This window comes from Cornus florida, unplaced genomic scaffold (genome assembly GCF_030987335.1).
Source record: "Cornus florida cultivar Cherokee Brave unplaced genomic scaffold, ASM3098733v1 CherokeeBrave_3.0.0_Hap2_Chr11, whole genome shotgun sequence".
Classification (NCBI taxonomy): domain Eukaryota; kingdom Viridiplantae; phylum Streptophyta; class Magnoliopsida; order Cornales; family Cornaceae; genus Cornus; species Cornus florida.
The window spans coordinates 115419626-115434475 of record NW_026775581.1 but is presented as its reverse complement, the minus strand read 5'-3'; the positions used below and the strand labels follow the sequence as shown (position 1 = coordinate 115434475).

The window sequence follows — 14850 nt, the reverse complement described above, 5'->3', positions numbered from 1 at the left end:
TTAGGTTGAGATATATTGTAAGAGCCGTCGTATACAATTGTTCCCTAATCAACGTCATGGCATTTGATTCTTAAGCATGAGAGAAGTATAGACTTTTTAATTAATTAGTAATTACTTTGATTTGTTCGGCGGAATCTTCGGAATCCTTAGACCGGCACTTTGGGAAATTATGTAATTAATAGTTAGAGGGTTATATTTTCAACATTTGTATCATTGCTACTTGTATTTATTTTGTATTGATTATGGTTGATCACAAAGTAAATTCGAAGGCCTTCGTATGTTTTTAGACAAAATGATTTATTATATATTTATTTATTTAAATTATTATTTTTGTCAAACAAATATTTTATTGTGATCGAGCCAGAAATAATCAAATGTACCAAAATAAATATATTAATTAAGTAATTGGATTGATGGTTTTATTTATCCGATAATTAATTATGCATAGAAGGGTCAAAATGAAACATTGACTTAGAGGTTGTTTATTATTTAATTGGAGTTCAATTAATTTCTTTTAGTGGAGTAAAAATTAATTAATGAATTAATTTAATTGGATCCATGGACCGGGCCGATTATTCATTCATTGTAGCCAAGAAAATAATAAACCTAATAGGATTCTTACTCATAACCCAACTTGATATTGGAATCCTATTAGATTTAAGATATGTGAATTAAAGATGGAGAATGATTTATTGTTTCCTTTTCTTATTTTTATGTTGCTTATATATACATGGGTTCATATATATTTTAGGGCAGACTTTTGGAAGAAAAGAAAAAAGAATATATTTTTTTCTCTCTTTAAATTTTAGGGTTTGTTTTCTCATCTAATGGAGGCTCCCACAAGCCTAGTTTTCCAAAGTTATTTATGGAGACTTATAGGTGATTCCTAAAGGCAAGACCATTACTAAGAAGATGGAGATTCAAGAAGAAGACATCTAGAAAAGGGATTTACAATAAGTGAGAACATTCACTTTAGAGTAGAGATCTAAGGTTTACTCAAACCTTTGATGTAAATATTCAATCTTTTAATTGAATGATACATCATATTTTATTTTTGCATAAAATTTGTCTCTATGTGATGAATCAAGATTTATATATGAAAATTCCTCAGAAAGTTTTTAAAACTTACACGTTTTCCAACACATTCTCAATCTGAATTATATAGAGGTGGTAGGTAGTGAGAACCAAAAAGTAAAACTGACTTATAAGATGTCTATTACCTATGAGAGAAGTATGGTATAGGCACACAACTGCACTGGTTTTATTTTTATTTCAGTATATTCTCTATATTTGGACTCTTTGGGTTCAAGGGATATCACATGTATGTTGGTATTCAATGAGTAATAGGTGACGTAAAAATGATGTACAACCATGCCATCAATTTCTTGGTTACAAATTTTAATGTGTCTAGTACTGTTGCATGGTCATGTTCGTGTGACCAAAAAATAGAAGGAACAGGAAGTGTCACAACTCACAAAGTAAAAAATGAGGAGGAGAAAGAGAAATTGAAGATTGAAGAAAAAGTTATTATATTTTATTATCAAATCATGGCAATACTGCAATGTAAAAAGAAATAAAAGAAAATAAGACAAAATAATTATCACAGGCAGTAGAAAAAAATATAATAACTTTTTCTTCAATCTTCAATTGGAAGTATGTTACTAAAAAGTGTGTGTCGTTTCTAACAGCAATTCACATGTGTGACAAGTTGCACCATCCTATTCCCACGTCGATGAAAAATTATTAGATTGTTGTGGATTATACACCACTTCTTTGTTTAATATAGTCAAAGTTATAAAGAGTTTTATAAGATGTTAACAATAGATTTAAATATTAGTGTTAATTGAATGTAATACAAGAAATGAGCTCAAGTAAGATTTTGGCAAATAAGCTCAAGCAAGCTCTTCTTGCCATCATTGACCCTTGCCAAAATGTTTTCATTAAGGGAAGACATATTGGGGATAGTGTTTTATTGGCTCAGGAACTACTTTAGGGCTATCATAAGCATCTTTCACCACCTAGGTGCGCTATAAAGGTCGACCTCATGAAAGCATTTGATTCAGTGTGGTGGGATTTTCTTCTGGATGTTCTTGACATCTTTGGGTTTCCTCTTCCATTTGTTGGGTGGATCAAAGCTTGTATCACTTCACCATCATTCATTATATCCCTTAATGGCGAGTTTCACGGTCACTTTGGAGGGGTGAAGGGCCTAAGGCAAGGCGACCCAATCTCACCACTCCTATTTGTTTTAGCAATGGAGGTTTTCACAGCTATCACTAAGAGGTTTATATCCCAATCCACAACCTTTAAATTTCACTCAAGATGCAAGAGTTTGGCAATTTCACACCTAATTTTTGCTAATGATCTACTTCTTTTTTGCTATGGGGACCTTGACTCTGTTTCTACCCTAAAACATACCCTTGACCACTTCTCAGCCCTTTCAGGATTGAGCACCAATAACTCCAAAAGCTCATTCTTTGTCTCGGGTGTGGACATTGATCTATCTAATGATATCAAGGCTTTACTAGGGTTTAATGATGGTTCTCTACCTATTAAATATTTGGGGGTCCCTCTGCTGTCCACAAGGCTTAAGGCTGATGATTGTCGTGGACTTGTTGAAGGAATTACAAAAAGAATTAACCACTTGTCAGCCAATTTTCTATCTTATGCAGACAGAATCCAACTAATCCAAGCAGTCCTATACAGTTTGATTAACTATTGGTCTAGCCTATTCATCCTTCCAAAATCAGTAATAGCAGAGGTTACTAACCTTATGAGAAATTTCCTATGGTCAGGCACTGAATATAAGCATTCTAGAGCCAAGGTGAATTGGGTTGCCTGTTGTCAGCCTAAAGAGTTTGGGGGTTTGGGATTTAGAAATCTGGAATCTGCCAATATGGCAGCTGCTCTAAGGCATATTTGGATACTCATTTCTAATTACAGGGACAATCTCTGGGCTCAGTGGGTTAGAACACAACTTATTAGAGATCGTTGCTTCTGGACAATGGGAGTACCTCAATCATGTTCTAGAAATTGGAAGAAAATTGTGATACCCCTCGGATCCGAGACACGGGTTGATCAGGCTCAAGCCCAAACTCGAGGGAAATATCAAATAATTAATATTTAACGAAACACAGAATACAAGATGAAATAATAAGAAGTAAATAGCTGAAATGAATTCTAATGAAAAATCCTCAAAAATATAACTATTAAAATCCAAACTCCAAAACCTCCAATTAATTAACAATTTGGGAATCTATCTGGTGGACCCCTAATAAAAATCCCAACTGTAAAAAAAAATAACTGAAGTACGATCCAAAGCTAATAAGTAAGCAGTCTTACGTAGTCGGTGGAATAGAAGTCTGTATTCGCTCTGCACGACCAAGCTCAACCCTGGAACTGACGAGCACCTGAAAAATAAAAGAGTGGGTCAGACCCACATGCAAGTCCTGATCTACTACGATCCAAACAGGAATCCAATACGCAGATACATTTTAGATAGACTCAACAACATCTAAAGTAGTCCATATATGTATATATTACACACTATAGGACGCTCACTAGTCCAATAGGTCTGTCTCAGCCTGAGTAGAAATACCATGCAAATCGCACATTACGTGGTCATGTGTACCTAGACCTACCAGGGAACAACACCTCTGTCCAGCTATCTATCCTAGGCGATATATACACCCTAACCATGGTCCTGAGACTTAAGCTCATAACATGGTACCATATAATAAGTATATAAAGTCCGTGTCCATCCTAATACAAAATATCATCTAACTAGTGTAGTGGCTTGATATATGTATCACCATCCATCCCAGAAAACCAAGTTATGTCATTTAGTTATTTACTGACCTGACACTAATAGGAGTTGGACTTAACCTCTATGGTTATTCCACACCTTAATCCATTTTAGGTAGGACTTAGTATCTGAATTAATCCATCCCTAGTATGCCACCGTCCCATACTGGTGCATACAGTCCTCCAATCCACATAATTGATAAAAATAACATTTAATTAATTTATCAACAGTTCTCCGAAACATGCATCAGTATAATATACATAATAATGGCATTAGGTATTCACTACAGTACCTAAAAATCAAGCTCCAATTATTGAAACCGCTAAAATAAACCATAGCGTTCAAATCATTCATAACAGTCGATAAACCGATACAATTATAACAATTTAAGTATCAATTAATTCCAAACTAAGCATAGTTAAATATAATTAATTCACCGTACTTATAACACTAGAAAAATATATGATTATATATGATTAGATTATATATCAAAACCTTGCTAAGTTCAAGTAGATAAAACTAGCAAAATAGTGTGCAAGCTATCAGTTTTCTCTTGAGTTTTTTTTGCTCTAATCTTCAATCCAATTATGAATTTATATTTTTTCCACCATAATATCAGCCTTATACAATCCTATACATTATTTAAAACAATTTAAACTAAGTGCATATACCCAGAAAACCTAAACAGCCCTTAACACACACATTATAGTGTTTTTCAAGAGAGGGCATGCTCTTAAAATAGGAGCTTGCTCCATTTTTCCACCTAGAGCTGGCTCTAGGCTCTTAGAGCAGGCTCCAAGACACCAAGAGCCTGCTCTCCCCTTTGGGAGCAGGCTCTAAGAGGTTTAGGAGCCTTCTCTCCTTCCTCTTAGCAGCCCTCGTTCGTTCTAGCTTTGTCTTCTTCAACTCCAGTGATGTTCCAGCCCTCTACACTGTATTAAATTCCTATTCTAATATCTAATTAACATTCCAGACTACTTACAAGGCATCCATATGCATCAATAATCTCAAATAGCAAGACTTAAAACGCATAAACAGAAAGAACAAAGCTAACGGAGACTTACAGAATTTTATATAACAGTTTTGTTAAACGAGACTAATTATCAGTCAAGCATGCAACATAGATTGTATAAGTATTATTAAACTCCTAGAGTCCATCTAAACATGCACAGAATACAGATTCATAGGAAAGAATAGAACAGAAACTTGCCTTTGAGACTTTGAATAAAAAATCTCTAACTGTTGCCTCTATCTTCTCCGGCCACGTTGGTTGTGTTAAACAGCTCTTGCTGCTCCTATTACAGTCCAGTAGCCGACACCAAACTTTCCTCCTTGATTCTGTTTTGTGAATCATCCAAGTTCACTCTCCGGTTCTCTCTCTGCTTCCCTCTGTATCTCACAGTCTCTGTTTTTCTTTACAGAACTTACGTTTATTTTTCCTAAACCTTAAACCACCGTATTACGTATATTTATAGGTGTAAATTAACAATAACCCTAATCTATGTACAATTAGAGACTAAGCCCTAATTCCAATCCTAACCGGCCCATGAAACTATCGAAGTTGTAACATACGGCGGCTTACCTATACGTGAATTTTAATCCAAAGTTATAACTGTAACTTAAAAATACTAACTCAAATTTTAACACTACAAGAATTATAGTAATTAATTACCTAAGTTTAAAACATTAAAATACAACTAATTAATTAAAAACACTTAAATAATTAATTCCAATTAATAAACCAATTAAATAATTAAATAATTAAAAACACTTAAACAAGTAATTCCAATTAACAAAATTAAAAATAAATCAATTAAGTCAATTAAATCACCATAATAAAAAAATAATTAAACAACTAATCCAATAATATGACACAAAATCAAATAAAATGCTATTAAGTAATAAATAAAAATAAAAATTAAATATCAGAAATATCCTTAAAATTAGAGGTATTACAAAAATCCTCAAGCTTCAGAAGAGGGGCAAGGTCTATGATCAAGACAAAGGTTGGGAATGGTTTGAACACGTTTTTCTGGGAAGACAACTGGTTTCTAGGGGGCCTCTCTCCAGATCTTTCACTAAGGAAGAAATTTCTAACTCACCAATTCAGCCAAATCAGAAACTTGCAACGTTGATTCGCAATGGAGAATGGCATTTCCCGGATTACCTCGTTCAGCATTCCCCTGAAATTTGTAATATCCCTTCCCCATCAGCAGCTGAAGACACCATTACTTGGATTCCATCACCCTCAGGGGTATTCACACTAAGTCATACAATTGAGTGGCTCGGAGCTCACAGCCACCCGAAACCTTGGCAACACTTGATCTAGAATAGTCTCTCGATCCCTAGATGCAAATTCTCTTTGTGGCTTGCAGTTCAGAACCGGCTCTCCACCTATGATTGAGCAAGTATGAGGCATTTCACGGGCTCCAGACTGTGTCAGTTTTGTGGTCTCGTGGAGGAATCTCACAATCATTTGTTCTTCTCCTGCGCTTTTATTCGACTGCAATTTAGATTGCTTTCCAAAACAAGTGTCGATTTCATTTTTCTCCTTCTTCATGGAGTGACTTGGTGGATCGGGTGGCTTCTCGCTGGGCAAATAACAATCTCAGAAATTCCGTCAATAAGCTCGCACTCTCCACTGCAATCAACAAGATCCGGTAGGAAAGAAATGACCGAATCTTCAAAAACCAAAAGAGCAATCAGATTTCAATTTTTAGGCAAATTACAGATTTGGTAAGGCAAAGGCTTCTATCTACTTCAGTTAAAAACTCACCATGTGCAAGAAGGCTGAAGCTTGATTGGGACTGCCGGTGTTCATCGAACCACCTCCAGAGCCGCTGGATCGTGCCAATTAGGGTTCTGTTCCCTGTTGTGTTACACCGGACGTGAGTATAGTTTAGACAAGAATAGTCTAGTCCCCTAGACTAGTATTGTCTTGTTGCTATGCTGGCCAACTCTTGAGTTTGTTACATATTGTTTTGGTCAATGTTTTGTGAGTGGGCTGTCCATTCTTTGTGGGCTTGCCTCTCTTTCATGTAAATACTGCTTCTATCTATAAAATTATCTTACTTTCCCAACAAAAAAAAAAAAAAAATGATTTTGGAATATCAAATATTTCTTTATTGGTCTAAGCAATTATATTGCAAATTAGCAGTGGGATTTGGACTGACTAAGGGGTTAACCGACGTCAAATTCAAAATTCTAACGCTTTAGCTCGTGCCAAACTCGAGTGTCAATAAATTCATCAATTTCCAACTTGTGTTATACTACACGAGTCCTTGGGTCGTTCAAAAATATAATAATCTACCAATAATCTAGAATGAAAAAAGGTAAAAGTATATAACTACATAAATTTTATATGAAATAAAAAATAACTTATATCGATCGTTTGACAAAGATATTTTTATTTATTATTTTTTAGGGGGAACTTTTGAGTGATTAAAAATTGTGCGACTTAATAATATTCCTTTCGATAAGGATTTGGAAAGAACTTAGGCTCCGTTTGTTTGGCGTAATATATTTTTCTTTTAAAATATTTTCCAAGTAGTACTTTTTGATGTAAAATAGTATTTTTTATTTTTTGGTGTTTTGCAATGATCATAAAAATATTTTAAAGTGTATATATATATATATACATATATAAAAGTGTTAATTTCCTCTAATTCCAAATTTGAAACACCGATTCGGTATAGTATTAGAAGTTCATATTCCTTTTTCATTTTTTTCCTTAAGTCAGGAATATGTTTTAGTCTTGAATGAAAGTCTCTTCCTCCACCACCAAACAACTTTGGTATTTCTTTGTAGAAAATCTATGACAAAATCTAATAAAAAAAGAAAAGAAAAAAAAAGAAAAAAAAGAAAAAGGAATATGAACTTCTAATATTCAGTTGCATTTTTTCCTCGTTTGAAGTGATGAGATCAACATTGGATCCCATTCACTGGATAGACGTATGTGTGTGTGTATATATATATATTCCAAAGTTTTAAGCAATACTGAATATAAAAAAAAGTAAGTACATTATTAGTAGGCCTTGAAGTGAAAGGGCAAGCCCAAACAATCTCAAAGGAGAAATATTTTGGAGCAAGCCCAATATAAGTTGGAAGTAAAAAAAAAAAACAAATAGTCAAAGAGCGCAACCACCAAGCCGAAACAAAGAGCCACTCGCTTGAAAAATGCATTGGGATTGTTACCCTGTTGCTTGCTACACTAAAGAGTAGAACTTCGACGAGTGACATGAAAGATCCGAAAAGGGGAACAGTCACAGCTATACCAATCGTGCTGCTGATCATCAAGCAAGTCTTGAACAATATAGGCTAAGTAGTCTCCTATTGTTAGAATGGTGAAATAGACCTTCAATCAAGTGCAATATCGGTATAACCATTAATGAATATTTTGACACCGGATTGATCAAGGTAGTGTAGATGGTCACTTTTGAACTAATCTTTTCAGTAGGAAGACTTAAGCTTATCTGCAGGGAGGCACCTAGAAAATTATGTGAGGGCAGGGGCACTAGTGAATTTTTTTAGTAATTTCAACGGGGCAAAAGTGAAATTCTATAGGTATATAATTCAAAAATAAAGAATTAATAGAGGCATAATACTAAACAAAAAAAATTCAGCCAGGTCTGTGTCTGCTTACCTGTGACTCCACCTTTGAGCCAAACATTAGATACCCGGTGACTGCCATAGACACATTCGTTAAGGTACAGAAGAGAAAACACAGCATCATAACCTACAAAGAAAAAACATAACATTAGACCGCCAATCACTTGTGAAAAAAGAACCTTAATTAGTTCGATGACATTGGTATATACCTTTGTAAATTGAAGCTTGTTTGCCATAGAAGTGTAGAGGGTTGGGAAAACAGGATTTGCGCTGTAACAGAAAGCATATAAGCTGGTAGCGGTAGGGATTCCCTTCAAATGTAAAGTCATCCCCTTCTCATTAAACCCAATCCCACCAAATGCACTAGTCCACAAAGTCAAGCCAAGGATTATAGCAGATGTCAGCACTCCAGTGGCAGAGATATAAGACAGAACACTGAAGTTGTTGAACCAGACAGTGGGCATTACCACGAGGCCAACTATCAGTTCAAAACTTTGTATTCCTCCCATATGTAATCGTCCAATCTTAATTGCAACTTTGGGGAATAATTTGTGCAAATTATCAAATTATCCCATTCAATGATCAACTGCAAAGTAGTAAAAAAGATGTTGTGAAACCCAAGAAAGCTCCAACAAGTGACATAGGAGATCCAAAAAGAGGAACAGTCACAGTTACAACAATCGTGCATTTCACCAAGTAGGTGTTGAACAATAGGCTAAGTAGTCTCTTATTGTTAGAATGGTAAAATAGACCTTCAATCAAGTGCACTATCGGTGTAACCATCAATGAAAATTTTGAGACTGGATTAAGCAAGGTAGTGTAGATGGTCACTTTTGAACTAATCTTTTCAGTTGGAAGACTTAAGCTTATCTGCATGGAGCCACCCAGAAAATTATGTGAGGCCAAGGGCACTAGTGAATTTTTTTAGTAATTTCAGCGGGAGCAAAAGTGAAATTCTATTAGGCATATAATTCAAAAATAAAGAATCAATAGAGACATAATACTAAACAAAAAAAAAAATTGAGCGGGGGCTACAGAAGTCTGTGTCTGCTTACGTGTGACTCCACTTTTGAGCCAAACATTAAATACCCAGTGACTGCCATAGACACATTCGCTAAGGTACATAAGAGAAAATACAGCATCATAACCTACAAAGAGAGAGCATAACATTAGACCGCCAGTCACATTTGAAAAAAAAAACCTTAATTAGTTTGATGGCATTGGTACATACCTATGTAAATTGAAACTTGTTTGCCATGAAAGTGTAGAGGGTTAGGAAAACAGGATGTGCATCGCTGTCCCCTTCTTATTAAACTCAATCCCACCAAATGCACCAATCCACAAAGTAGAGCCAATCGAGCCAAGGATTATAGCAGATGTCAATACTCCAGTGGCAGAGATATAAGACAGAAGAACATTGAGGTTGTTGAACCAGACAGTAGGAATTACCACGAGGCCAACTACCAGTAATTTCAGATAAACAAATTAACAAAATAAAAGTAATAATGATTTTAGAACTATTTACAAGTTTTTAAATTGATTAACTTACTATTAGTAATAAAACGTATTATAACCATTTTTAAACATTTTTGTCGTAAAAAAAATATCATTTTTTTCATACAATAAATTGATGAAAATTTAATAAAATACTTTTGAAAAAAATACCTTCTTTTCATGTAATATATTCATTAAAAATTAATTAATTTTTTTAAAAAAAGTATACTAAATTTTTTAATTTAAATAATTAATTAAAAAATTAAAGGTAAATTTATGCAAATTTAATGAAAAATATCTCATCATATTAGTATGAATTTTTTCATAATTTATTTAGATAAGAAAAATATATTAAATGTAATTCAATAAGAAGAGACATTATGATCATTTAATGAAATATAGTATAGTCCTTAGGTATATTGCAACAAAATGAGATAGTTTAGGGTGTTTTATGCACAAAATATAGTTTAGGAAGATTATTTACAAATTTAAACATAATTCAAGGGTTTTTTTTTTATACTTTACCCTATATTTTATTGGGCTGGTTCTTTTTTGGTGTCTAGTGTGTCTTTGGGCCATGGTATTGCGATTCTTTTTGTTATGGGCCGAATGGCCTTATCACAAGTACTGGGATATCTCAGTCACAAATAACTAGACCTTTTTTCATGGTATTGTCACACTTTGAATGGATATCTATCAAAAATTAATGGAGGCTTTGAGCAACATACATTTCTGCTGAGTCTAGGCAAAAGATTCAGAATAAAAGTAATGATGATTTTATAACTATTTACAAGTGTCTTATTATATATCTATTGCAGTTAATATACCAATTATATTATATATAATAAGACACTTTGTAAATAGTGGACTTATTTGAATTTGAACTTGTTTTATATGGAAAGGAGGTGATGATGGGGTGTAGACAGATCATACAATTCACACAACACAATTGGCTCACACACATCACATGAACCACTGATCAATTTTTTATGCCACCTATATATATACACACACACATTGATGTGCTTTGTGATAAGATAAACAAATTGTTTGAGTGAATTTTTGTACCAATTCTGATAGTTGATCTTACTCTTCACAAGGCTGGTATATATCTTACCCTGATTTGCCTCTTTTTTAAAAAAAATAAAAAGCCTCAGTGAATATAGGCTCTCACTATTGTTCGATTGAATAACTAGTGTTAATAGTCTGGTAGAGTTGCAAATGAATAATGTTGAATCTAGCTTTAGTTTGTTCGGGCTCAATTCTTTCGGTTGGGAGCTCAACTCGAGCTTGACTCGAAATCGTGACGAGCTCAAAAGGTTGAACTTGGATTCAATTTGTTATATTATATTGAAAAGCTCAGGCTTAACTCGTTTAATAACAAAAGTCATTCAAACTCAATCTGAACTTTTGTTCAAGGTCGTTTTGGCTTGTTCATGAACCTATACAAGCTTACACAACTTACAACTACAAGAATTTATACAGACCTACAAATTCAAGAATTTATAAAAACTTATTTTTATAAACATGTTCTCGAACATTTACGAACCTACACGAGTTTATGTAGGCACACAACCCATGTAGAGACCAGTGGAGCAGTTGCCCCTATTGAATTTTTTTTTTAGTTTTATGTACTTATAAATTTTGTAAATTTTTGACAATGCCCCAAATGAAATTACGAAAAAACTTCAATGATGCCCCCTCTTAATAAAGTTTCTGGGTTTATGCTCATGAGTCGAGCCCAATGTTGTTTAGGATTGACTCGTTTACTAAACGAACCTAAAAATCAAGCTCAAACTATGCTTGTTTCCTTAACGAAGATTACTTGAGTTATTTATAAACAACTCGATTCATTTGCAATCCCATGTGACGATACGATGATGAAGGCAGGATCTTACTAGGGCATCTCTATCAAAACACTTTTCATATTATTTATTTGCTTCGTAGTCCATGGTTTGAGAAAATCATCCAATATGTTTATGTTAACTAAAGAATGATTTGTCATAAAGAACCAAGAAACAAAAGGTATAACCATTTTGCGTTCTTGTATAAAGTCATAAAATTGATTTTTAAAAAGCTGTAATTGATTTTGGTCAAAAGTTTTAAAGTACCAATTTCTGAATTCTTTATATTGATCCTGTTGAAATTCAGTATTAATGGCAATTCTATCTGGGACAAAATCCATTAAAACTAATATTCATGAGGGTCATTTATGTCTATACGATCATCAAATTGATCCTTGACAGATTCATTTCCGATTCCCATTTCTGATGGAGTTGGGCTGAATTCAATTCCAAATTGGCGACGAGACATACCTATTGGTGCTTTTGCGTAGACTCCTCTTGGAATTTGATTCTGAGATTGCTGTATTCCTTTCAGCTTGAGGTGATTGGAACCAACTACTTCAGGAGGGAATCGGAAATGAATCTGTCAAGGATCAATTTGATGATCCTACAGACATAAATGACCCTCATGAATATTAGTTTTAATGGATTTTGTCCCAGATAGAATTGCCATTAATACTGAATTTCAACATGATCAATATAAAGAATTCAGAAATTGGTATTTTAAAGCTTTTGACCAAAATCAATTACAGCTTTTTAAAAATCAATTTTATGACTTTATACAAGAACGCAAAATGGTTATACCTTTTGTTTCTTGGTTCTTTATGACAAATCATTCTTTAGTTAACATAAACATATTGGATGATTTTCTCAAACCATGGACTACAACTGAAGATAAGGTTTATCACTCTGTCCATCCTCCCACTGAACATTTACTTCTGAAAAGAATTGACCCTGACAGTGGTGCAAAAGTGGAAACCAAGGCTTATAGCCAACCTAAAATAATTGATCCGTCCTGTAATGCTGATAAGACTTCTCCTCCAGAAGCTTCCTTATCCAAAGCATTGGTAAAGCCTGCAATTGAAGTTAAAGGCTTCAATCTTACACATCCTAAGAAGAATGAAGAATTTCTTACTCTTCTTACTCAGAAAATTCAAGGACTTAAAATTCAGACTTTATCCCATGATGAATCTGACATAGGTTCTGATTCTGATGATGTGTTCCCTCATATTGAGGTTTTCCAAACTGATTTTACTCAGATGCCTGAGTTAAACAAAATTGTCTATGATAAGAATATCCACTCCAATACAGCCCCTGCTCCGAGTAGATATTATTATCCCAGACCAACACCTCAAGATATCTTGTATGAAGAAGATTATTTTCATACACAGAAATCTTTTCTGCGACCAAGATCGTTAAAGATGAAGCTACCCAACAACCAGGTCCTGCTCCCGATGCGGTTTACACCCTCATCACCACTATTATCCAACATTTTGTTGGCCCAGAATGTGCTAATAGTGAACGGAGTCGTGAACTTCTCCAGAATCTAAGATGTCCATCTTTAACTCATTTCCGGTGGTATAAAGATGTATTCTTAGCCAAGGTTCTCCAACTCAATGATGCAAATCATGAGCATTGGAAAGCAAAATTTGTGGATGGTTTACCAACCTTTTTTGCTGAAAGAATCAGGAAAAAACTTAGAGATATGCGTAATGGTATCTCTATCCCTTACAGAAACTATACCTATGGTGGATTAGTTAATATTATAATCCTAGAAGGTTTAGCTCTCTGTAATGATCTGAAGTTACAGTCCCAGTTAAAAGCACAAAGATTAACTGGTAGAAAGGAAGTAGGTGAATTTTGTGATCAATTTGCCTATCAGACTCCCTTATCTTATCCTAAACTTAGGAAAAGAAATAAGGTTGAAAAACCTTATAAAAGGAAGTATTCCAAAAGAAAGAATTATTCAAAGGAAAAGGATAATTCTCGACAGTATACTAAGCCTAAAAGGAAATATATTCTTAAAGCAAAGGGTAAAGGGAAGCCCAAAGCTGAGGCTAAATGTTTCAAATGTGGACGCATAAGCCACTATGCAAACAAGTGCAGAACTAAGGAGAAACTTAGTAGTCTTCACATAGAAGATGAACTAAGACTTCAATTAAGTAAATTGTTACTTAATACTAGTTCTTCTGAATCAGAATCATCAGCTGATTATGGGGATGTTGTTATGGAATTACAGTCTTCTTCTTCCTCTGAAGCAGAAGTTGGAAATCCAAAATGCTCCTGTAATCCCTCTCATGATGATTACTATAAGGCAATTGTTGAAATGAATGGGTTAAGCTTAAATGTTTTGAATTCGACTCAACAATCCTTATTGGATCTTATAGATCACATCCAAGATCCTCAATTCAAGATGAAAGTCTTTGAAATAAGTTCTGCTTTAGCACGAACTCATGAGGATACTGATAATCCAGATTTTCTGAGAGCAGAAAACCATTACAGCATGAAAGAAGTTCTAAGCAGATTAGAACACCAAGGACAGAATTCACGTCCTGCTAATCTCCCTGATCTCAGAATGGAGATTAATCTTTTAAAAGAAGAAATTCGTCAGTTAAAGTCTCGTCAGACTAAGATGGAACTGGAAATTACTCTTTTGAAAGCAACATCTGTAACTGAAACTTCATCATCCCAGATTGAAGTCCCTCAATCCGAAAGCCAGAATTATCTTCAACTCTTGAATCAAGTTACTTACCAAAAATGGTATATATCTATCAATTTGGTAATTAATCAAGAGTACACCATCACTAATGCTATTGCCTTAGTTGATAGTGGTGCAGATATGAACTGTATACAGGAAGGATTGGTTCCTACTCAATATTTTGAGAAAACCACTCAAGGTCTTACCAGTGCAAGTGGTGGTAAGATGCAGATTAAGTATAAACTTAATCATGTTTTCATCTGTAAAGAAGGTATTTGTTTACCATCTACTTTCTTACTCATCAGAAATATGGCACAACAAGTTATTTTGGGCACCCCCTTTCTAGCTTTGATCATGCCAATTGAGAAAATTGATTCTCATGGAATATGCTCTAATTTACA

At 34.2% G+C, this 14850-nt stretch overlaps 1 long non-coding RNA gene and 1 pseudogene across 1 annotated transcript; both read right to left on the bottom strand.

Moving 5' to 3' along the window:
- Positions 1-5674: 5674 nt before the first annotated feature.
- Positions 5675-7015, bottom strand: LOC132286100 (uncharacterized). The gene is made up of 2 exons (XR_009472681.1): positions 6582-7015; positions 5675-6486 (listed from the first exon to the last, which is right to left on the bottom strand). It is a non-coding gene; the product is annotated as an uncharacterized LOC132286100 (long non-coding RNA).
- Positions 7016-7514: 499 nt separating this feature from the next.
- Positions 7515-12172, bottom strand: LOC132281913 (amino acid transporter AVT1I-like; annotated as a pseudogene).
- Positions 12173-14850: the final 2678 nt, after the last annotated feature.